Source organism: Gopherus evgoodei, chromosome 6 (assembly GCF_007399415.2).
Source record: "Gopherus evgoodei ecotype Sinaloan lineage chromosome 6, rGopEvg1_v1.p, whole genome shotgun sequence".
NCBI classification, from domain to species: domain Eukaryota; kingdom Metazoa; phylum Chordata; order Testudines; family Testudinidae; genus Gopherus; species Gopherus evgoodei.
The window spans coordinates 54,625,583-54,650,403 of record NC_044327.1 but is presented as its reverse complement, the minus strand read 5'-3'; the positions used below and the strand labels follow the sequence as shown (position 1 = coordinate 54,650,403).

At 38.3% G+C, this 24,821-nt stretch overlaps 1 protein-coding gene across 1 annotated transcript in view; it reads left to right on the top strand.

Moving 5' to 3' along the window:
• Window positions 1–24,821, top strand: part of CHSY3 (chondroitin sulfate synthase 3) — a 244,260-nt gene that overhangs the window by 4,661 nt on the left and 214,778 nt on the right. The gene's annotated exons all lie outside the window — the stretch shown is intronic.

Below are 24,821 nucleotides of genomic sequence, written 5' to 3'. Positions count from 1 at the left end.
CATTTTATATATATCATGGCTTATTATAATACTAGCTTAAGGGTGTATATGCATTTGTTCTATAAATTACAGTTTGTATAAACATGCATATTAACATTTGGATCACTATTTTTCTGATTGTACATAATGTCTTTGTCTTGTACAATCACTCAACAGATTATATCCTTCTGTGAGTTCTTCAGCATTGTTATTGTGGTGTTCAGAGTGTAGTAGCATTTAGTATTTTCCTAATGGTTCAGATATACTTTTAATAAAGAACTGTTTGCTTTATGAGAAAGCAAAGTGGTATGATAACTTATTCTGGAATCTAATGAAATGGTGTTTGATGAAGAATATATCACACCAGTAGATATAGGCAACATAACAAATTATAGAAGTCATGCATATTCAAGGAACACATAAATTCCTCTAATATTCAGTCAAGTTTTTAAGTAAAGGTACATATTAGGCTACTAAAAATTTGGTTGCAATACTGATATTATATTTTACAAAACTATATCAACCGCTATAGCTGTTTTACTAGGGGGGCTATCATTAGGTGTAAGATTATGCTTGTAGATAAAAATATAGATTCAGAGTACATGAACAGGAGTCATAGCTGACTGATATGGTGAATATGATTTAAGCTATTTTGATGGGTTCTTTAGTATTGATGTATGCTTGCCCTTGTGGCACTATCTTGTTAATCAGGAAAAAATCATTTCAGTAGGCCAGTGAAAAAGGTTATGAGCCATTAAAGGCAAAAAGGCAGTAAAGTAATTGGTTTTGTGTGTTGTTTTTCAGAAAGCTTCAGCTAAATGTGGTCTTTTTTTAAAATGGCTTTGGAAAGCTACATTGGATGTAAATAGGTGAATGATGGCTAAAAATCTCTGCTTAGTAAAATATTGCTTGCAGATGGTGGGAGTCTTGTACTTAACCACATTATCAATAAGTGTGGTTGAAGATTTATTTTGAGAACATTTTGTGTTACAGTGCATAAAATACACTAGTGGCATAGAAAAATTGCTTAACAATAATGAAATAATGATGTGCATCATGCAGATGGACGTAAAACTTTGACTAGGATTCTCTAATCACCATTTTAATCAAATTACTAAATTTGGATCCAGAGCCTACATTCTGATCTATTTGGGCTACTCCCACACAAAGCCCCATTGAAGTCGGGAGGGCTCCATGGAGTTACAGGGGGTCTATCCATGCATGATAGAATACAGGATGGTGCCACAGTCTTAACAGTGCCATTCTGAGAGATCGTGGTTCTATTTCACCCATTCTTCTTTGTTGTCTTGGTTAATCCCGCTCCCCCTCCCCCCAGGATAACTGGCAATCAAATTCTGCATCGAGCTCCACGTGAACAGAGAGGTCCACCTGCTTGGGGCTCAGGGAAGGATTGTGGCCTTAAACTGTCTGCTTTTTGGAGATGTGTTTATGCAGCACTTAGAATAATAGGATCTCCAGTTCTAACTTGGACCTTTGGAAGTCAGTGCCATATATATAATATATAAAATAAAGAAAAAATGAAGTAAATGTTTGATACTATAATATTAAATGGTGATTTTGAAGTGTCCTAGTATTAGAAGAATTTTGTCACTTCACATACAAAGAGCTCTAAAATACATATATGATTAAAACAAACTTTTTGAGACAATACATTAGTTCTGAAGTATTAAATATTAAAGTAAGGTATAAAGGAGAAGTGAAATGAATAAAAATTCTTCATAGCAAACTAAAATGCAGTCATTTTTAGACATGAGGAATGCATATATTTTCTATTCATTCATTGAGATGTGCTAAGAAGTAAGATGGGATTTTAAAATGGAAAAAGGAAAAAAATAGATCTGCAACATATTTTTAAGTCACATTCTGACAAAATATATTTTTAAAATTTTATGAAAAAAGGATTTTATTGAAGCATTTAAGATCTACTGGTAACATATTTTACAATGGCTCCGTGAATAGTGATGATATACTCCTTTATGATTTTCTTAGAACAGCAAGCTACTTCACATACTTAAGATCAATTTTTTTTCCCTCGGGTAAATGCATGCAACTCCTGGCGCCAGTCCTGTACTCCTTATGTAGGCAGACATTGAGTCCAGGTGGGTTGCAATACCTGGACACAACAGAGTGACTTCAGGGCAAAGTTTAATCCTTCTTTATGAACTTCCATGCTTCTGTTGGGCCTTATTCTGTAGCAACATACAACATAAATTAGGAATATCTCCACAGTAATTAATCGATTTCAACTGGTGTAAGCAAAAGCAGAATCAGGCCCACTATTGCATTTCTTTGTGGTGAGTCTGAACTGTAAGTTCTTAGTGCAGACATGGAACAGTACTATTTACAGATTGTGTACTTAGCTTTCAGAGAAACAGGTGGTCATAGTTCTCTATACTGTAGCCTTATTTTCTCAGTTGCAGTTTTTTTTCTCAGTGTGCTTTTTAAGTCATACGTGAAGATTACCTTCAGAAAAGTCAGTGTTATACAGAGCACATCTTGAAGGTTAAACATCAGAACTGTGTGCTGAGTGACAAAAGTAAGATGGGTAAGAGTGGCAACCCATCTGTGTGTTTCTGCTTCTGTTCTGTATGGATTTAACCTCTGGCAGCTAATACCTTTTTGTCTACGCTATGTGCAAGCTGACATTTTAAAAACCCGTTAATGTATTTTAAAACATTGCTCATTTTTCCAGTGTAGACAAATACAACAATATTCAAATTTTTGGTGATGTCACACTAATTGATATGTAATGGACCAGAGCTGACCTTACCGGGTTAAGGGAAACCCTATCTCAATGTATTTAATGCAGTTTTGCCAGCCCTTGCTCCCAAAAAATCATGAGCCTTTGAAAAACTTGCAATTGTCTTGTGATTTTTATGATTTTTTTTGTTTGTTTGTTTTTGAGCTTTTCAGGGTTCATGTTTTCAAGCTTTTCTTTGTAACCCTGAGGTCTAGAAACTTCCATTTTATTTTTAATGAGATTAGCTGTGTTGTTAGTGATGCATAGTTTTATAAACGTTTATATTCTATAGCAGGGGTAGGCAACCTCTGGCACGCGTGCCGAAGGCAGCATGCAAGCTGATTTTCAGTGGCACTCACGCTGCCTGGGTCCTGGCCACCAGTCCGAGGGGCTCTGCGTTTTAATTTAATTTTAAATGAAGCTTCTTAAACACTTTACGCCTTTTTAAAACACCTTTTAAAAAACCTTATTTACTTTATATACAACAATAGTTTAGTTATATATTATAGACTTATAGAAAGAGACCTTCTAAAAACATTAAAATGTATTACTGGCACGCAAAACCTTAAATCGGAGTGAATAAAGGAAGGCTCGGCACAGCACTTCTGAAAGGTTGCTGACCCCTCTTCTGTAGAATATAAAATATTACAGTATTTTAAAACTACACATGATTGTTTATTGGTTTACCATTTTAAAGGGACTTGACTGTGGAAGCTTGTATTGGATAATTTATTTGCTGTGTGTCCTTTTTTTTAAATGATAATGCCGATTTGTAAACATTTTTTTTTTTAAATTGTATCCCCTGGGCATAAAATAGAAAATAGTTAATACTATAAAGCAGGAAAATAAAATGCAGGATATAACTAGCTGCATACATCACCCCATCAGGAATGGGACATCATTATTGTGCATACTGGGTACCAAATTGAGCAGGAGGTGGCAATTGAGATAAGGAGTGTGTTTCCAGAACTGAAAAAGGAGAATCAGGAAAGATGGAAAGATAAGTCAAAGACCCCTCTTACCAAGTTGATTTGGGACATTCAAGGCATAACTCTGTTAGGCTTTTGGTTTATTCAGTTTGCATATGATTTTACATTTTTTTCTTCATTGCAAGAGAAGGCACATTCTTGAAACTAAGTACTTCGTGAAATGTGGTACATGTCCTCTAATCTATTGTAATTTCTACAGCATGTGTAATATGGACTAATATTGTATGTGGCTTGAGAGTTTTCTTTTTCTACACATCCAAATGCATAATTCTAATACCTGTGTGCACATTTTACCATCAGTTTTATATGGTTCTATGAAAATGTTCCATTATGTTGTTGAAAAATAGTTAAAGGCTGAGACTGTTTAATAGCCTGCTTCTTGCTGCCTTCTGACAAAGATATATTGTAAGCATGCTGAATTATACTAATAATAGGAACTATAATTAAAACTAAACCCACAACGAGATTCTGTTGGTCATAATATTACACAAATGGGTTTTTTCTTCTTCCGTTTTTTTTTTAAAAATAGAAGAGGTGTATTACATACAAGCACCCAATCAAATAAAAATTGGCCATTTCAGGAAGTGCACCTTGAAAATGGATTGATGTCTCAGCACTTATATGAAACTTTAGGACCCTTATAAGTGGACCTCTTCCCCCTTAAAATCCCCTGGGATTTTCCCATCAAAGTCAGTATTGCTCTTTGTATCTTTAACTTCTAATTTATGTCTTGTGCCTCTTCTTTGTGGCTGTAGGGTGGGATGGGGTGGGGGTATATACATAGGATAATACACATCTGCGGACCATTAACAATGGTGGCTTGACCACAGAGCCATTTGTGCTGCTGGGGGCAGGCATTCTATATGGATGCCCATGGTTCTGAGGGGTTAGGGTTTGGATTTCTTATGGATTTTGGGTTTTTTTTTTCAAACAGGATGTCCTATGTGCTTCACAGGGCTACTAACTGCTCCTTTCTGGAGGGAAAAATGCCTTGTTTGTTTTATGATTTCATAGATGTGGGAATTCTAACTTAGTTTTTCCCTTGTATATGCTGATATGTAGAAGAGAATGATGATAAATGAAGAGGATAGAGGAATCCATGTGAGTGTATTTTGATGTCTAATAAGCGAAATGAACCTGGATACATTAATTTCAGTAAGTTTTACTCCTAGAGAGAAGCACTCATTCATGCATAGCATTGCATCTTGATAGTGTTAAAAAGACACACAGTGGGCATCTCTCTTCTCCTACATTAATGTTTTCATAACTTGACTGTTGTCTGAAGACATTTCATCAATATGAATACACTTTCAGCACAAACCATAGAAATTTTTCAGTTTTAACTCAGAAATGGCTTATATTTATCAAAACATCAGAATAAGCATGTGAAAAATTATATTTGATGGAAAAACAATTTTATCTTTTTTTAGTGTCCAAATGACCTATTTTTTCCTTTCCATATTCACTTTTTCACTTTAAATTTCTCATCTTTATTCTCAGCTCAAAGGTGAAATTTTGCCAGAAACGTGCAAGCCCTTGAAAAGATCATTATAAACTGGCATGTCCATTATAATACAATTACAATGATGCCATTAAAGAAAACTAGATAAGCATGTGTTTAAAAAAGACAGTGCTCTCTAGGATGCTCTTAAAGTTATTGTGACATAAGACTACTGTACTTCCTATTGGATTTAATTTAAAATCTGTTATGAGGTCCATCTTCACAGTACATGTCACACTACATAACATGGAAGAGGCTTGGCTTCCATGAACAGTCTTGCAGAAAGGGAACTTTGGGGCAGGAGGTGGGGAAGCACTGTTTTAGTGCTCAGGATGTGTTCCCTAATATTTCATTTGTCTCTTGGATTCCTTCTATCCTTTCCTACCTAATCTTCTCTTTATCTTGAAGTCACTGTCAATAGAAAACATAACTAAACATAAATACACTGCAGTTTCAGTTCAGTACCACCATTATCTTCATTGTTCACCAAACTTAACATTCCCCAAGGATTCAGCAGTTGGATTCGTTTTTCATACACTTTATAGGCTTGGTTTTGTTTCTCCTCCATAATTCTGCAAATACAGTTCTGACTGTCCTTAAACATAAGTCATCCAGACAAATAGTTTTGTGAAACTATGTTGCCTGAATTTTCCTACAAGGTGAGTTGTTTTCTGCAGATGAAAATGTAAATAAAATGTTATAGTTGCTTCTAATGTATGCGACCAGTCTTAAAATTTTATTAATTGTTTAAGCTTGATTTTTCAGTGTTGCTTTTTACATTGTTACCCGGTTGACAAAGTACTCTTTGATCTGTTTTCATACTTGTCTCCTCTTACTGTGATTTAAGTCTGTGCTCTTGGGCTTTCTCTCCCCCTTCTCCCCCCATCCTTTGACAAGGTCAGCAAAACAGGTTATGTCACTATATATATATATTTAGGTCTGATTGTTTATAGCTGCCAGTTGCTTTCTTAATGAACATTTCACTATTGTGACATAACCTATATCTATATCTATCTATATATCTATATATATGTGTGTGTGACATTATCTATCTATCTATCTATCTATATGGAAGAAAAGATATTTTGAGACAGACATTAACTCTTTAAGTATTATTTCAGCTGTAACTACAAATTTAGAAAACCAGAAAAATACATTGGGCTATTACACCCATGGAAAAGAGAGCAGGATGTAGGCTATTATTCATCATAGAGTAATGAGCTATCAAAGGTCCTTTCCCTGTCCTTGTGTGTGGGTCCTGGGAATGCTCTAAAAGTAGAGAGAAATATCTATTGGGTAGTCGAAGAACTGGGTCATTCTAGGTCCTGGTGCTTTGTCTAGTCTGTGGTTATCTTTCCAAAGCAGTACTCTACCCATTCCAGAGCTATTATAGTACATATGAGCAGATCACTGTTGGTATAGGCAGTTGATGTGATAGTGTTCTTAAAATATATTGTCCTCTGTCTAATAAGTGACTGGTAAATGTTCCAAACCATGTAAGTTATTGGGCCTAGCGTAACATTTGTGGCTTCAGCGGTATTATGCCAGGGAAATCTTGGCTCATTTTGTTTACTATATCTTTGCAAATATGTATTGTTCTAATAAAATAGATAAAGTAGACAACAGTCTTTTAACCCAGAACTTCTTAACAACTGAAATCTATGATTTCAGATGGCTCAGTGGGAAGGGAGTAAATCTAGAAGGGAAAAACATTTTGTTTTAATGACTAACATTTTGCTGATTTAATCCATATGTAATTTTGCCTTTTAAGTCTGGCTAGAAAAATGGAGTCCACCTAGCAACTTTATTAAGAAATTATTATGAAACATTTTTTTTCTCAAAATCCTGTTTTTTAAAACAAAAAAAGAGATAAGGTATCTCAGGTTCAGAGAAGATTGGTTTAATCTGGAACAGGTGCAGAGAAGAGCTACTAGGATGTTAGAAAAAGGAGGACCTGTTTTATAAAAAGAGGCTGGAAGAACTTTACTTTTTAGTCTAGTAAAAAGAAGGCTGAGGTGGATTGTTCTCTCTAAATGCATGTGAGGGCGGGTAAAGAAGAGGGTGAAGAAGAGTTATTTAAGATCAGAGATGGTGTTGGCACAAGAATAAGTGGATGTTAACTGGCCGTGAACAAATTCAGGCTGGAAATTAGAAGAAAGAATGGGGTTCTCAAGCAGACTCCCAACAGGGGTTGCGGGGCAAATAAAGAGAGCAGAACAAATTTATTAGTGCATTTATATGAAATGGTTACTTGTGATGGTAGGGGACAGGGCTCAAAAGACCCGGGGCTCATTTCTGGTTTACATCTTCTGTTTCTAAATACTCATGCTTCAAGTTTTCAAACAGCCATTGGCAGGGGCCAGGAAGGTGTGTTTTCCCCCAATGTATTCTGGGAGGTTTTTTTTAATCTCTTTCCTCTGAAGCATCAGGTTTGGCCAGGGCAGGAGATGGGGCAGGGTGGGCAATGGCTCTGAGGTGGCACCAAGCATTCTCTCTCTCTCTCTCAGGTGCTTGGCTGGCTGGTTCTTGCTCACATGCTTGGAGTCTAACTGATCACTATATGTGGGGTTGGGAAGTAATTTTTTGATAGGTAAGATTGGCAGTCTTGGGAGTTTTTTGCTTTCCTCCACAATGTGTGGGTGTGTGTTATTTGTCTGGATTATCTGGGTATATCTTACTTATTCATTTCCTGGCTGTTTAAGGGGGCCTCAAGCACTAGTACACCTCGGTCTCCCCTATTCTCTTCCTTTGGCACATAATAGTTTGTTCTCCTGTGGGTTGTAATGTGCTGGTCTCATTGTGGGTTCAGTGTGCGCTTGCTGGGTGGTGTTAGTGGCCTGTGCTATACAGGAAGTCAGTCTATATGATCTGGTCTTCTGTTGTTCCCTTCTGTGGTGCTATGGGTACTACCTCTTCTCTCTCCAAAAGAAAATTTTGCTTTTCGAAAACCATGGTCTTCAAATATTAATATATTGTAATTCACAAGAGGTGGTGCCTTTTTCTAGTTTAGAGGGGTTGGGGGGGATGATTTCAATATGTTTCAATAGTAATTTCTGGGTACTTCATGAGGCGTGCAGACACAATGCATGCTCCATAAACTTTGTATGGAGGACAAGCGTGCTTCTTAAAACTTAGAGGCCATGTATGTTTTATGTAGAATGCATGGGCCAAATGCACGTTTTTATAGCACATGCATAGCCGATGCTTCCAAGCTCCTTTGGAGCGCCTAAGCTCTAGAGGGAACAGCTTTCTTGCATTTCCTCTCCCACAGAGCTTATGAATTTAGCTTCTGGCTTCACTCTTGCAGATCTATGTAACTATTTAATTAAACTAAATAAAAAACAGTATTTTAAAGGTAGTTCAAGGTATTATACCAACCTCTGAGTCATCATCCTGATTTTTTACAACATTTTCTTATTTTTAAAACAATCTTTCTTTCTCTTCTTGTTGTGTATGGGGATGTGCACACAAGCACAGGAGGCTGACTGTAGTGAAAGAGTGAAAATGATTATACAAAGTGATCTATAATGCCCAGACTAAACAAAAATAAAAATATTTTCTAGTCTTTAGTTTCAGCAATTTTAAGTGTTGTAGTACTTGTAACAATAGTGCATTTTTAAAAAGGTGAAGTAGGTATTTTTTTTTAATAGAATAATAGTGTAACATGCCAGATATATTCCCTTATAGTTGGAGTTTAATCACTTTATTGTGGTAGTATATACAGGAAAGTAAAATCATTTAGGCTCTCACATTGCCTCTGAATAATTCTTCCATTAAGCATGTGTGCTGTAGATTCAAATTCATGAATTTAAAAGTAGACATGTAATTGAAGCCCAGGAAATCACTGTTTAATGCCTACCAAAGATGTTCTTGAATACAGATTGTTTACTGACTTTAGTGATAGCTTCTGAACCTTTCAGGCTAGTTTTTTGGGCACCTAAATAAGGAATTGGGGTAACATTTTAAATATTTTAGGTATTTTTGAAAATTTTGCTGCAGAAATCTTAACTGGAGAAACCTGTTATTGAGAATTCTGGCTATTGTTAGTGTTATTGTTATGTAAATTTTGACTAGTACTGACTTCTACCATTGTATGCGTGGTTAAGCAATTATTTCTGAAGCCATGGCTAACTGGCGCTTTACAGCGCTACAACTTTCTCACTCGGGTGTGAAAAAAACACCCCCCTGAGCGCTGCAAGATACAGCGCTCTAAAGTGCCAGTGTAAATAGCGCTGCAAGCTAATCCCCATGAGGAGATGGAGTACGTGCAGCGCTGGGAGAGCTACCATACTCACACTTCAAAGCGCTGCCGTGACAGCGCTCCCGCAGCAACGCTTTGAAGTTTCCAATGTAGCCAAGCCATAAGGTCTTTCAGCTTGGTGCCCAAAATAGTTCTGTTGCATTATAATATACACTTTTTTATAAACACTTCAGTTTTTGAAAATGAACATAATTTAATTTGCTGCCACTTGGAATTTGCCTTACTAAAAATGGTGAGAGTTAATATTAAAATATTTCCTGGGAGTTAAGCATCTAACTTCTATTTGTGCTTTTGAAAATCTCTCCTGAGAGATGTCTATATAGTCAGTTTTAAATTTGAAATATATTTAACTGGAAAAACCTGCAAACTAAAACAAAAAAACACCTACTATGAAGTAGTAACATACGTGCACACATTTCCTTTTAAAACTATCTGCATTCCTCCTCCCCCCCCCCGATAAAGGACTTTAACTAAAACACAGACATTTATTTTTTTAAATTTTATTTTATGATGGGTAGTTGTAGTGAATTCTAGCTTAATAAAATTGGTTTAGTTTGACCTTCCCACACAGATAAGATACTAGATTCCCTTTTTTTTCCTGGATAATTTCCCAGGCATCCAGCATAACTACACATGTTATATTCTGTAAGTAGACCACTGAATTAATAATATCTATTGCAAAAGACATTCCACCTTATTGAAAATCACAACGCTGGAACCATATACAGTATCAGTACTTTGTTCTGCTTGTAAAATTTTCCATGTTTTCTTGGAACATTATTGGTGAACATTCAGTACATTTCTTACTCTATATGTGTTGGGTAAATAGATGGCAATGAGGCAGATAAGAAAATATTTGTGGCATGTATTCATCAGTTTCAGCAATAAAATAAATAATTTAAACTGTATATTGTGTCTCTAATGTATTTTGCCCTATTAGTCTAGTTGATATTTATTTGCACAATATGTACGAATCAGTGAGCTTGTACGAGGTGTAAATGCCCAGAACCAGTTTTTTATGCCTTTTAGCTGCTTAAGAAGCAGTGGGTTGACCGAACCCACTTGGAGCCAAATTTTGTTCTCTATTGTGCATGTATGGCCCCTGTTGATGTTAATGAGTGTTCTATATGTGCACATAAGAGTAGAATTTGGCACTACCTATGAAAAGCTGCATATTTCAGTATTGGAAATGGCTATTGGAATCTATCAAAGTATGTTTGAACTGACTAGTTAGTAGTTTTAATGGTATTTTTGGCTTTTATATTAAATTGGCACTTTCTAAGTATTTTGTGGTTTTGAATCATTACCATCTTGGGGTTTAGAGGTTGGTTTATTTTTAGATATTCCACCCTTGTTAGTTTTTCTACAATGCTTACAAATCTGTTTATAGCTATCTATATTTTATTGTTCAAAATACAGGTTGGGTAAAATTTTCAGTAGTATTCAACCAAGTTTCTAAGTATTTGTGCAGACAAACAATTTGAGTTGTGGAGTGCAAATATAAATAGGTTTTGATCCTGCAAATAGTTATACAAGTGTTTGACTTTATGCTTCTCCTTTATACTGTCAGTAGAGGAGTATGTAAGTACTGTAAGTCTATAAATATTTGTGGGATGGGGCTGTAGAGACTGTTTTTAAAAAATGGGATATTATTTTCCCAGGTTTGACTTCTTTTTTAAATAGGTGAAATTTAGAACCACTGTGCATTTATTATGAATTCTCCCCATTGATATTTTCTCTTTGTTTAATAAAGTGGGATTTTTTTTTTGGTTAACATCTTCTTTTAATAGTCTATGAGGGTATTTTCGTTCTACCCTGTTTACTAATATTATTTGAATTGAATACAATAAAACTTGTTTTTCAGCATATTTGATTGTGTCAAACATATTGGCTCCTCAAACTAATTTCTAAGTGCACTTTTGATTTATTATTGTAAGAATATATATGCAGTTTCAAAGCAGTTCTGGGAACAAATATCTTATTATTTCCATCTTTCTTTCCTCCAGACATTTTTTATATTTATATGTTTTCACACAGAAAAAACGTGGTCCAGTGGATAAAAGCATAGGAATGGAAGCCAGAAAATCTAGGTATTGATTTGTATGATCTTAGACATGTCACTTAACCTATCTTTGCCCTTGTTTCCATAGTATTTCTGACCTGGCTGAAACTAGGAAACTCCAGGTACGTTTCAAGAACCTGTTCTTGTGAGATTTGCAACTCAAAGCGGTTTGGATAAATTCAGTTCAGCGTAATTGAATTGTTGCTTGTATTCCAACTAGGGAGACTAAATTGACTTGAAAGCTCTATCATTTGAAGTATACCATATGCCAGTGCTGTCAGTATTTGCATATTATACAGACATTCGTATAGTATGGTACATTTTATAGACATAACTTTTTATTATATAGGTATTCAGTTCATAATTTGTATTTAAAGTCACATTCACAGGCCTTATTTTACAGTGGCTGACTGTGTTAAAAAACCATGCATTTAGGATAATGAAAGGGAATGTGGGTGGCTGCGTTTTGAAAAAATGGATGCTTCATGTTGTCATCAAACTACATTTTCTGTCTGTTCTAGATTATCTATTAATACAGCTTTTTTTCCTGGAAAATAATTGAGTAGTGGATCAGTATAAAATAAGTAAAAATTCAGTTGCAGTTTAAGCTACCAAGGATGAAGTTCACAGGAGCCAGGTAGGACTTTGTAAAAGGCTCTAGCCTCTGGATTTGATCCTATTGGAAATATGTCATAAGCAAGTTACAAGGTGCATCTTTGTCCAATGTTTCCATTAAATGTAGATTCTGGAATTGTTGGCTTTTAGCCTACTGACCCTTTTCCTCCATCTCTGCCTTTAAAATAGTTGTAGTGAAGGGTCTTCAGTGTATTTACTCCTTGTGTCCCTGATTCAGCAAAGCACTCAAAAATGTACTTAACTTCAAGTATGTTTGAGTGCTTTGTAGTGTTAGAGCCTATATTAAGGTAATGTTAATTGCTCCCAAGTTAAGCCATATCTGATATGTTCAGATATCATTATCCTGAGTGTTCTGTATATGCCTCTAATCAGTTAATTGTTTTGCCTTCTCTATAGTCGTTTTGCCTCTCTGTTGGACTGAGATCCAAAGGTTGGTGGCAAAAGAATAACAGAGGGTAATTGACTCTATGTACCCCATTGTCTGAAATCTAGTCACTGACGACAAAGACCGGTCTCTGCACAGAATAACTGGTTTATCCAGTGGGGAGTCATCTTGGCAAGGGGTCATGTGACATAGGGAGGTGAAGATTTTTAAAAGGGCAGAAGCTGTTCTGCTTGGGAGCCATTTTCTCCAGTCCATGAGAGAGAAGCAACACAGCACACAAGACTTCATGAAGCAGGGGACTACCTGGCTGCCTTCCTGGATCCTGGTGATCCTCCAGTGACTCACAAGGGAAGGGTGAGATAGTGAGGGACACTTCATTTTAAGATTTTGTTGTTTTGTATGAACTGTACTCTCATGTGCTTTGAGTGACTATGTAAGAGCATAAATATATTAGACTCTGTGCAAAGTGTGTGTGTGCAGCTGCTGCATGCCCATGAGAAAGTTGAGCTGTAACTATAACCATAACAACTTTGAGGTGGAGTTCTGGGCAAGGGATATTTAAGAAACTGGGGTATCTTGTGGTCAGCATTAGCCCTGGGACCTTAGGGCAGATGGGCTGAGGAGCTCCATTTCTGAGAAGGGATAGCAGACTGAGAGTCAGTCCCCAGGAAACAAGCCAGCGAAGCCAAAGGAAGAACCACTGCTGCAGCCTGCTGAGGCTCCAGAAGGTTGGAACAGCCAGGGGGTCCAAAGCAGAAGAGGCTTGATTCCCTTCATGACAGTCCTAGTGAGCGTCAATGAGGGGCGCTCACTAGGATCTGTGGCATCTATCCTTTAGCCTGTTTTCTGCCCACAGAGTTTTTACGAAGTTGCTCATCAGTGGTAGTAGCTCATTTAAGATGACACGGCTTTTTTGTTTATCTTTATTTAGACAATTTGCTCATCTAAGCCTCATCAGAAAATAGCCTTTTCAAAGATACATAATACATAAGTTCTTTCTTTGACAGGTTAAGACTTTCAAAAAACATGAAGAAAATCCTGCACAGGATCCCCTTTATAGGTACATTTCTTAACTCTCAAAGGGCAGAGTATTACTGTCAAGAAGAAAGATTTCTGAAGGTTCAACCCTCCATAAGGGTGCTGCTCCATCAAAATGCTACTCAAGAAGTAATGTTTTTTCTAACTCTCATGGGCCACATGTTCTCACCTGCATATGTCATACCTTAGGTTGAGAAGTCTGCAACACTGGATTTTGTTAAATTTCACACAACTACAGGCAATATAGTCACAGGGTTAATCAGCTGAAAAGGAATACAACTTCTCACAGATAGTACCACGGCAATGTATTATGTAAATAAGCCGAGAGGGAGTCACTCTTCTAGCTGCAAGGAAGCGCTCAAGTTTGGAGCTGTTGTATCCAGCACAGCATTTATCCCATAGATCTACACTTAGCAGACAAGGGCAACAGCCTAGCATGTCAGCTGAGCAGAGATGTAATGGAACTGCACAAACACCCTTTAAAGAAATGTGTGATAGGTAACATTCAACTTGTTGGGGTTCCCGTACATAGACCTCTTTGGCATCTGACGGAAACTGAAGTCTCTTTGCTTTTGCTCAAGTGCAGGGAAAGACAGTCTGTCCGCATTGGTTGCTTTCCCCTGAACACCCAGGCCTCTATCACTGCATTTGATAGCACTGAGGTCTGGGATTCTAATGGACTTTGGAAAAATCTTGCCCTTTTAGAAGTGCAACAGATATTGATTAACTTCAGGAAGCAATTGACTAGAAAGCATTATATCTCAGGTGAACTAAATTTGGATAAACAAGGTACATAGATCAACTGTTGGCTCCAATTCAGTACATTCTTGAAAACTTGCTTCAGTTGAAGCTTGCAGATCTTTCCGTTTCCCCCTTGGAAGTGCATCAAGCATTATTAGCCTACCATGTACTAATAGATAGATCTGTCTTCGCACATTATATGGTTAAGGAGTATATAAAGGGACTTGTCAATATGTAGCACTCTGTAAATGATGCGGTACTATAATGGGACCTCTAATGCAGCTCCATTTGTTCTCTATTCGCCTACCTATTAAAATGGCATTTTTGGTAACCATAGTGTCCGCTATGTGAATAAGCAGACTCCATTCCCTCATAGCCGATCACCATTCACTGTCTTTCACAGGGATATACTGTTTCATCCTAACACCCTAGTTTCCTTTCCTAGGTGTGGTAATCAAATTATTAATCTGCCAGTTTTCTTTCAAACCTCATGCTCACATAAGGAAGTCAAAGTCATGTACTTTAGATTCTAAGAGAACTCTAGCATACTATCTTAACAGGACCAAAGAACTACTTAAGTTTTCCAGTCTCTTCATATGATGTGCAGACGGCCACGAGGGTTGCATTGTGTCTCCACACACCCGCTAGATGCATTAAATCGGTGGTTCTCAACCTATGGTCTGCAGACCCCACTATATCTAAGTTTTCCAAAGGAGTCTGTATGTCCATTTGAAAGTTTCGCAAATGAAAAAAGGTTGAGAACCACTGTTAGCCTGCAACTTTCCTCTATATACCATCTAACATCAAATTCTTACCTGTTGGAGGTAGGTCACACTCTACCAGAGCACTGGCTTTCTAGATTGGGTGCTCACTTATGGTAGGGCAGTTCTTCAGTCTGTATTCAGTTAGAACTTTGTCATCCTCTGCTGATGGGATATTGCCTGCCAAACAATCCCATAAATGGGAATATTCAGGGAATACTTGAAGAACAAATGAATGTTACTTACATGTAACCAGAGTTCTTTGAGATGGACTCTGCATATTCATGCTCATCATCTACTTTCTCCTCTTCCTCAAATTCCAAATACAATTTGTCTCTGAGGAGGCAATGGAAGGAAATGAGGCAGCAGAAGGCTGTTTATATATAGTATTATGGATCTATTTTTTTCCCATACATGCATGTTGCAAGGGGTTATTTATATTGCTCATTTAATATTAGCGTTGTGTGTAGTACTTTCCTTATCATGTTTATGCTATTCTATATACAATATTAGTATGTCAGTCATAAAATTTAGCATTTATTTTGAAGAAGTAAATCTTGGAGTCCTCTCCCTTGCTCAGAAAATTTCTTGGCATTGTTTTCACTGTTGGGCTTTCCTTATACTTTTTATTTTTTACTTACTCTGTGTTCAAAGCAGAGTGAGCCACCACCAGTTCCCACTCTCCAGTGTTCTGGACACTGAGTGGTGTTGATGTCTCCTCACTAGAGCAGCTCTACGTAGGCTAGACCCTTCCTTCCACAACCTGTGTGTACAGAGGGGACCCAACTACTTCCAATCTGAGGGTTTGGAGAAGAATACTATGACCTGACATAGTGACACTTTGGAGGTGGGATGGAGAAGGTTGTCCCTCACTCCTTTCCTCCACGGACAAAGGGGTAAAAGTAGTGGCTGCTGAGCTGCTCTGTGGCCTGAGAAGATTATTCTTTCCCTCTTGACTTCCCCAACATCCAGCTGAGTTGTTTGGGTGCAATGAATAAATGTCTGATCCAAAGCCCATTAATGTTATTGGGTTATGTGGTGGGGAGGGAGGCATGATTTCCACTTACTTCAGTGGGCTTTGGATCAGTCCCATGATCTGTTCAGAAGAAAGCAGAACACTTGTTATAGCACTGGTTTTTTTTAATATTTCAGTAATACCAAATGTGGCTGCTAAAATCCATTTAAAACTAACACAACTGTGTGATTAGCCCCTTGAAAGGCAGATCTCACTGTATTTAAATTGAGATTCTTTGAAACAATAATGTCTTCAAAATCTTCCAAGAAACATAGCAATCTATATACTGTTATGCTGAAAACAAGTGAGTAAATTTTAACCAACAAATGCAAGCATTATTTACTTATTTTTATTTTTATAAATCTGTTTTTTTCTTTTTAGAATCTCTTTAGCTTTCTGTGATTTCCCCTCCTCCCCCATGGCCCTGGGCAAATTGCTGTTCAGGCTTACATCTGATTTTTAAAAGTTATGCTATTCCTTTCTTGTAACATCTGAACAAATTCGGTGTCTTGGTGTGACTGTAAAATATTAAATACCAAATTAAAAGTTCCAAAAAAAGTGCAGCAAAAAGACGGGAGATGGGTATTCGTGACAGGGTTTGGAACAAGGTTTGTGAAAGTTCATGTGTTCTTGTGGCAATCACGGTATTGCAAAATGACGCATACTATAACATTTAGATTAAAAATGTATGTGGATGTGGTTTTAATGTCAAATAGTTTAAAACTATGGTTCTTTGTGAGAAATTAAGATCTTTACCTCACATTTGTCTGCTTCAGTGCAGCTCTTTGGGGAAAAGTATTATACATGCTTGTGTCCAAGAGGTGTAGAATAAAGGATATTGTTGTACCTTTCTACAGTCATGTCACTTTACTAGAATATGTTAGCAAATAGTTGGTTACAAACTGTCACATTTTGAGAGTAAAAACTTTTCTGAGGTTTAGTAGGTAGTACAGCTATCATCAACTTAGACCATATCTACACTAGCAAACTTAGAGCAGCACAGCAGTACCAATCATCTGTGACAAGATTGCTCGTGTAGCTGTTCTATGCTGATGGGACAGAGCTCTCCCATTGACATAATAAAATGACCTCAACAAGCGGAGGTAGCTATGTCGGTAGGAGAAGTTCTCTCGCTGATACAGTGCTGTGCGCACCATTTATGCCTGTGAAACTTAGGTCCCTCGGGGGTGTTTTTTTCATGCCCCTGAGCAATATGTTATTCTGTAGACATGGCCAGAGTTGTGAGGAATGTTTTTTATCACATTGAGGTTGATTGCGTGATTTCACTATTTGTGAAATAAGGACAGTTCACATTTGAAAGATACATTTTAATGTGTGAGAGTAGTCTTCATGAATCTACTTGATTCACAAAGAATAGGTAAAATCGCTTGGGAAGATGTTACTTTTTATGTAATTCTGAAAGTTAATTTTTTTCAAAAGCAAACAGTGGATGAACTTAAAGAAAATATGTTTTTTAAAATAACATAATCAGTGTTTCATATGTTATGTATTGTTTCTTTTAACACTATACTTAAAAATATAAACACTCATTAGGAAAAAAATCACTTAAAGATTACTCAGGTATTTCAGTTAGTGTTAGACATTACTTCACTTGGTTTCATCCAATAATACATGGGTTTTAACGAAGTTATTTTAAAAATATTATGTATAGCTATGCTAAATTAAATTAATCTTTTTAATCTTTAATGTGAATTTTAAGCAAAATAAAATTAAATGATATACCAATATTCCTACTAGTACTGCCATGCTTAGTAATCTAGGAAAAAAATTATGGAGAAAGCAATCTGTTATGAATTTTTAAATAAAAATCAACATTTAAAATGTAGCAGCACTGAAAATACTCGCATTTTCTGTATGTTTGTATGAGAGCTTTAAATAATAGGATTGACATTTGTTGATGATATGTAGTGCGTTTAGATATACATTTATCATTCACTTTAAGGTGTCTAAATCCCTTAAATGACTTTGAAAATATTAAAGTTCCATTCAGAGGAAAAAACCAGTTTTTGTACAGGGAGCATTTGCCAGAGATTTTCTAACATAGTTCATTGGCTCCTAATTCACACTCTGGCACTAAACTTTTTTCCAGATAATGTAATTTGCATCTGGAAATTGGCATCATCCTCATAACTAACATGAAATAAGCAATTGAGTCTCCTTGCAATTGACCAATAGTCTATCCACATCTTGAAAAATCTACTTAATCAAGATCAGTTGGAATCTTGCCTTACTGACAGCCAGAAAAATGTCTTATATTGTTTCCAGTATGGACTACTGCCTATCATGAAAACTATTTCAGATTTTAAAATATCTTTCAAAAATAAATGTTCACCATAATGTTTTACAGGCAAAACTAGAGTCATGTAACAAATATGCTGAAAAGAAAGTGGAGCAGGATTGACTTTATTCATAAGATCCCTCCTGTCAGTCAGCCCACAGGCCAGTGTGTGTTAAGTAGCCCTGTCAGTGTCTATTCCACAGGTGATACAAGTATGTAACTGACCAGGATTACAGAGCCTGTGGTCAAGATCAAACTGTGGAGATTAATGCTTTTAACTCTGGAGGTCCCTAGTTCAATCCTCAATGTCAGAAAATATAGCAGCAACCACATAAATATACCACAAGTCCTGTCTTTTTGCAGTTAAATGTCAAATATTTTAATAAAAGTACTGTCGGTTGTATAGAAAATCCAGTTTAATAATGTGTTCTAGTCTGTCTTTTGCAACAACTAAAATAACAAATGACACCAAATTTTAAAGAAAACTCTGCTACCAAGTTGTATCCAAGAAAATTTAAAGACAGAAAGATGTTTCTGTTAGCGAGATGTTATTTTTCAGACAGTTGGCTATTACCACTTTCTCTTGCTCCCAGGTGGATGGTACTGTCACATTCAAGTACTTCTCAGCTTCTTCACAATCAAATATACAGAATCATAGGGTACGTCTACACTACGGGATTATTCCGATTTTACATAAACTGGTTTTGTAAAACAGATTGTATAAAGTCGAGTGCACGCGGCCACAGTAAGCACATTAATTCGGTGGTGTGCGTCCATGGTCTGAGGCTAGCGTCGATTTCCGGAGCGTTGCACTATGGGTAGCTATTCTGTAGCTATCCCATAGTTCCCGCAGTCTCCCCCGCCCCTTGGAATTCTGGGTTGAGATCCCAGTGCCTGATGGGGCAAAAATCATTGTCGCGGGTGGTTCTGGGTAAATGTCGTCACTCATTCCTTCCTCCGGGAAAACAACAGCAGACAATCATTTCGAGCCCTTTTTCCCTGGATTGCCCTGGCAGACGCCATAGCATGGCAACCATGGAGCCCGTTCAGCTTTTTTTTTACTGTCACCGTATGTATACTGGATGTTGCTAACAGAGGTGTTACTGCAGCGCTACACAGCAGCATTCATTTGCTTTTGCATGATAGCAGAGACGGTTATCAGTCGTTCTGTACCATCTGCTGCTATTGTAAGTTGGCAGTAAGATGGTGGTTATCTGTCGTTCTGTACTGTCTGCTGCTATCATGGGTGCCCCTGGCTGAGGTCAGCAGGGGGTGCAAAGGCAAAACTGGGAATGACTCCCCGAGTCAATTCCTCCTTTATGGTTTCTAAAAATAGAGTCAGTCCTGCCTAGAATATGGGGCAAGTGTACTAGAGAACCAGTGTATCAGAGAGCACAGCCACTCCATGTCAGATCCCGCAGAAATGATGAGCTACATGCCATTCACGAGGGGTGCCTCTTCATCAACCCCACCCGTTGCTTCCCTCCTCCCCCAGCCTTCCTGGGCTACTGTGGCAGTGTCCCCCCCATTTGTGTGATGAAGTAATAAAGAATGCAGGAATAAGAAACAATGACTTGTTAGTGAGATAAAATGAGGGGGGCTGCTATGACAGTCCAGGCAGAACATTAAGCGATGCGGGGGAGATTAGCCCAGCATCCCGCTGCTATGATAGTCCAGGCAGTACAGAATCTTTTCTTTACACAGGAAAGGGAGGGAACTGATGGAGCTGAGCCCCCAGTTGCTATGATGAGGACGGTTACCAGCCATTCTGTACCATCTACTGGGAATGACCGGGAATCATTTCTATTTTTACCCAGGTGCCCCCGGCCAGCCTCACCTGAGGCCAGCCAGGAGCACTCACGGGCTCATGACAAGGACGGCTAGCAGTCCTACTGCACCATCTGCCACCAGGGAGGGGAGAGGAGCGGATACTGCTCTTCACTGCCGCAGCATCGCGTCTACCGGCAGCATTCAGTAGACATAGGGTGACATTGAAAGAAGTCAAGAAACGATTTCTTTCCCTTTTCTTTCACGTGGGGGGGGAGGGAGTAAATTGTCGAGCTATACCCTGAACCACGCCGGACAATGTGTTTGAACCTACAGGCATTGGGAGCTCAGCCAAGAATATAAATATTTTTCGGAGACTGCTGTGGACTGTGGGATAGCTGGAGTCCTCAGTACCCCCTCCCTCCCTCCATGAGCGTCCATTTGATTCGTTAGCTTTCTGTTACGCTTGTTGCACAGTACTGTGTAGCCTGGAGATTTTTTTCAAACGCTTTGGCATTTCGTCTCCTGTAACGGAGCTTTGATAGAACAGATTTGTCTCCCCATACAGCGATCAGATCCAGTATCTCCCGTACTGTCAATGCTGGAGCTCTTTTTGGATTTGGGACTGCATCGCCACCCATGCTGATCAGAGCTCCATGCTGGGCAAACAGGAAATGAAATTCAAAAGTTCGCAGGGCTTTTCCTGTCTACCTGGCCACTGCATCCAAGTTGAGATTGCTGTCCAGAGCAGTCACAGTGGTGCACTGTGGGATACTGCCCGGAGGCCAATACCGTCGATTTGCGGCCACACTAACCCTAATCCGATATGATAATACCGATTTTAGCGCTACTCTTCTCGTTGGGGAGGAGTACAGAAACTGATTTAAAGAGCCCTTTATATCGATATAAAAGGTCTCGTAGTGTGGACGGGTACAGCGTTAAATCGGTTTAATGCTGCTAAAATTGGTTTAAACGCGTAGTGTAGACCAGGCTATAGAAGTATAGCACTGAAAGGAACCTGGAGAGGTCATCTAGTTCAGCCTCCTATTCTGAGGCCGGACCAAGTATACCTAGACCATGCCTGGCTGGTATGTGTCTAATCTGCTCTTAACTACCAATGATATGGATTCCATAACCTTCTTAGAAGCCTATTCCGGGGCTTAACTATCTTTATCTGTGCCTCTGCAGCACCATAGCATAGATTTACTATAGGAGTGGAAGGGGTTCTTCCATCACTGTAGAAAATCCACGTCTTCTAGATGTGATAGCTAGGCTGATGGAAGAAGTCTTCCATTGACTTAGTAGTGTATATACTGACATTTAAGTGAGTTTAATTTTGTAGTACTGAGCATGAAAGTTAGGTCAACCTTAATTTGTAGTGTAGACTAACCCTCAATCTCCCTTGCTGAAGATTAATCTTAGTACTTGTCCTACCTTCAGTGGATACGAAGAACAATTGATCACCATTCTCTTTATAACAGCACTTAGTGAATTTGAAGACACTTATGTTCTTCAGTCCTCTTTTTTCAAGACTAAACATGCTTCCCGCAGCTCCCATTGACTAGGAACAGTGAACCATGGCCACGGGGATCTGCGGGCAGCCGTGTCTGCGGATAGTCAATGTAAACAAACTGTCAGCGGATTACCTGATGGGTCACAGGTTGCCCACTACTGCTCTAGCTACTTGCAATTGCTTATACTCACACTTAAAATGATATAGAATTTTGCTGGATAGAACATGGCAATTATTGCTCAAATACTAGAAAATAACCCATTGCAACATGCATGTATGGAAAATCTGAGCTTTAATAGATATCTTCACAGTTTGAATTGGATTGGACAGAACATCAGTGCACATATGAATGTTTATCTAGGAGTTTAGAATTCTTTTAAAGTTGATTATAAGCAGTAATAGATTCCTGTCCATCACAAATACAAATTCTCATTTCTCAGAGAGATTTGTCTGTCCTCATATATTTTACAGAAAAATATCAATGCCTCTTTAGTTTCTTGTTGACATGGTGGCTTCTTGTTGCCACTTAAGCAAGTCTGATTACATAAGATGTCTTGTCTTACCCTGATATTTTATTATATCTATCAATTTTGGAAGAACTCCATGTGTCTTATTTTGTCCTGGCTTGAGGCATATATTAGGGTCTTTGTATACCATATTAATTATAGACAATCAGAGGGGGGAGGGATAGCTCAGTGTTTTGAGCATTGGCCTGCTAAACCCAAGGTTGTGAGTTCACTCCTTGAGGGGGCCATTTGGGGAACTGGGGCAAAAATCTGGGGATTGGTCCTGTTTTGAGCAGGGGGTTAGACTAGATGATCTCCTGAGGTGCCTTCCAACCCTAATATTCTATACTTGACTCTCATAGACTTTGAGGTCAGAAGGGATCACTATGATCATCTAGTCTGACCTGCACAACTGAGGCCACAGAATCTCACCCACCCACTCGTGTAACAAACCCCTAACCTATATCTGAGTTATTGAAGTCCTCAAATCATGGTTTAAAGACCTCAAGGTGCAGAGAATCCTCCAGCAAGTCACCCATGCCCCAGGCTACAGAGGAAGGCAAAAAACCTCCAGGGCCTCTGCTGATCTACCCTAGAGGAAAATTCCTTCCTGACCCCAAATATGGCGATCAGTTAAGCCCTGTGCATGTGGGCAGGACTACTAGCCAGCTAATAATCAAAGATGAATTAATTGCCAAAATTAGGGTATCCCATCATACCATCCCCTCCATAAACTTAGCAAGCTTAGTCTTGAAGCCAGATATGTCTTTTGCCTCCACTGCTCCCCTTGGAAGGTGTTACAGAACTTCACTCCTCTAATGGTTAGAAACCTTCATCTAATTTCAAGTCTAAACTTCCTAGTGTCCAGTTTATATCCATTTGTTCTTGTATCTACATTGGTACTAAGCTTAAATAATTCCTCTCCCGCCCTGATATTTATGGTCTTGAGTTCTGACATGTTCAGATATACCTCAAAGGAGCTTAGATACTTGAACATAGGAATCTTGCCTACAATTTCTTAGTTTTTTTATAATGCTTATTTTTAATATTGTTCAACTAGCTGGTAATGTAAACATGAATGCTGGAAAAATGATCATATTATTTCAAAATATAGCCCAGTCAAATATATGTGCATGTATGTCTTACACCACAAATAGATAGCATAGCAAACTGAGTCTTGTAGTCCTTGCTTAGGCAAAACACTGCAAAAGTCAGTGCCTGTATATCTGCTCTCCTCTCTTCTTGTGTACACCTATCACCACTGCCTTTGCTCTTCTCATATCTCCCTCCTGCTCATTCTTTCTTTATCCTTCTACACTCACCTTTGTGCCTTTTTTTCATGCTGCCTCCTTTACTTACACACAGACAGAAACCGCAGTCTTTGTATCCGTGTGACTGTCTAATCTCTTAACTTACTTCTCTGTGAAGCTTTTCAACAATAAGCCACTAAAAGTAAAATTTTAAATATTTAAAAAAAGTGAAACTAATCAAGTCAAACTATCTGCTCTCTGCAAGGAAACTGTGCTTTCCTGAGCATTATTCTACTTCTGGTGTTTGCTGTTTCCACACAAACGTTGTCCCAGCCATGCAGGAGGAAAGACCGGATTCAGTAGATGTGGTTTCATTAAGCTGCAACTTTATTCACTTAAAAAATGGGGGAATACCCAGCTATAAGTTTGCAGAGCAGAGAATCATTCTTTTCTTAAATGTTTCCACCTATTTGGGAGGGTTGCCCCTTCTCAACCTGGTCCTAACCTAGTTCTGGAACTCTGCTGCCCTTCCCTCCTATAAGTGTTAAGGGGAGACAAGGCTGGGAAGAAAGGGAGGGTTGTCCCCCTGGTGTACCAGATGTTAGGAGCCTCGACCCCCTTTTCCCAGCATCCTTAATGGATACCTTTCCTTAAATCCACTTCCAATTGCTATTTATCAGGAAGCCTTGTTCCCTCTGTAAGGAGTAAATTCACTGGATACCTGCTACCTAGTAAGTTGTGACCTGCTTACCTATCCCACTTGGTCCCTGACTTGCTGTGTGGAAGGTGAAAAAATCCTGTGTTGGCCAAATTGGCAGTGAAGGAAAGATTCCTTCGTAGTCTCAAAAGAAAAAAGGCAACTAGTGCAATGTCAACAGCAGACCACAAAATGAAATCTTACTCTACTCTCACAGGTGAGAGGGTGGTTCCTGATGATCCATGAAACAGAGGGTCCCCAACCTGTCACCCCAACCTGATGTAGATGGTAGGGTCAGTGCCTCCACCTGGTCTGGCCACTTCTTATTCCCCTCTTGGCCCCCTTGGTTCTGCTCCTAAGTTTCCCTGTCCACTCCGACTCTTAAAGGAGCCCCAACCCTTTTTCTTCCTCTCGGTCAGACAAAGTTCCACTGTATTCAGTTACGGTGAGAACATTTTCTTCCCTCTTTCTTGGGCTCTACCCACTATGGTCTTCTGCTATCTTTTTTGCATTCTTAATCTAATTTAGCTCAACCAGTTTTTCTCTGCTTTCAAAGTGTAAAACTGTTGTTTATGTTGAGGACTATCCTGCTATCAATCCATGTGCAGAAATCAAGTTCTTTTCAAAACGTCATTGTATGGAATGCTAGCAGCATATAGT